Raw genomic sequence first — 1,698 nt, forward strand, 5'->3', positions numbered from 1 at the left:
GTATGGGTATGTTATTACATACGTTGGTATGGGTATCTTATTACATACGTTCGTATGGGTATGTTATTACATACGTTCGTATGGGTATGTTATTACCCATGCCAAGGTAATAACAAGCCCGTTACCAGCAGGAGGCTGGTGATGAAGACATGAGGACCAGATGAGCACGAAGGATCCTGACAGATCATCCCTGGCACCGAACAAGGGGCGGACAGTACCCCCTGTTCCTGACGCATCAGCCCTGGCACTGAGCGAGGGGTGGAAGCACGGCCTGTGCCCCTGCAGATGCAGAGGGATGTGAGGGCGGCGCAGGATGGGCTTGGAGGCCAACTCAACCACCTGCGCTTGCACTTCCCTTCCTCATGGCAGGGAGGCGAGGCACAGGCAGCATTACGGATCACCTTCCCCCCGGGCTGCACTTTTTTCTGCTTATGGGTCGTGCTCGCTTTACATGGACAGGCATAGCTATAATAATGATTCCCTGAGTATTTCGCAGCCTACATAAAGGGCTTTCAGAATTCACTTCCATCCTTAGGAAAGAGGGCCAACACCAGGCTGTCTCCCTTAAGATGCCATGTCTCATATGGGCAAAAAAAAAAAACAAGAGAAATCAAATAAAGGCCATAAAATACATCAGTTTCAACACTAAAATTTAATAGTACGCTTTAAATTGAAGATGAGTTAAGTCACATTTCCAAACCTCCGAAAGCCCGGTTACTGGGAGGGAGCGGTTTGCAACACACAAAGGCAGCTCTGTAGAAGGGCCCAGGCTGGATGAGGGCTTAAACGTCAGTGCACGGAGAAACTGTGAACAAACCCTCTCCTGCCCTGCTGCTGTCCTCTTCCAAAACACACTGGTTGTCTGTCAGTTTAGAACAAGGCCTAGGGAGGTGGGAGGCAGGCCTGGGAGGGTCACCTAGCAACCAAGCTCCTCACCCACACAACCGCACCAGGCTGAGCTGAGCAGCACACACAAACACGATTAATTCTCCCCAAAAAGAAGACGGAAGGCAGCACACTGCCACGCCAGGCACCCTGCAGACGAGAAGATTGAGGGGAGCCAGAGGTACCTTTAATCTTGCTTGCATGGTGGAGGGAGGGGAATAATGCCACTCACTTGAGTGTTACACAGTTCTTTCTAGCACTGAGTGGCAGAAAACAAAAATTATAGAAGCTTCATCAGATAAATGTTTCTGAAGAACTGAACATAAATTATGTTCAGGAAATAGCATTATGAACGCCTCAAGTGCTTCTGTTTTCAATAATCCCAGAGTAATTCTATAAACCCAGGAATGTCTCACCGAACTCCGGGATCACAGCCCAGGTGACGTGGGCACACACATCCTGAAGCTCCAATGCTCAACTAAAGTGGGGCGAGTGAAAATGATCCGGGGTATAATTTACACGGACACAGGAAGGTGGCTGAGCCCCAAACCCCTAAACCAGGAAGACCAGCGTCCTTCAGGGGCCTCACCTCTGTCCTTTCCCAGCCTCTGGGAACCACCACTCTGCTCTCTACTCACACAAACGCCCCTCCAAGGTACACCACCAGGAAGATCATCATTCAATACTGAGGAACGTGGCAGAACAAAGCTGTCAGGAGATTTTAATCACCAACACCACTTGTTACATGACCCAGAGATGATTAAAATCCCAGGCCCTTCAAGACTGAATGTTATCTATACTTAAATGCATTTT

Source organism: Mandrillus leucophaeus, unplaced genomic scaffold (genome assembly GCF_000951045.1).
Source record: "Mandrillus leucophaeus isolate KB7577 unplaced genomic scaffold, Mleu.le_1.0 Scaffold1171, whole genome shotgun sequence".
Lineage (NCBI taxonomy): Eukaryota > Metazoa > Chordata > Mammalia > Primates > Cercopithecidae > Mandrillus > Mandrillus leucophaeus.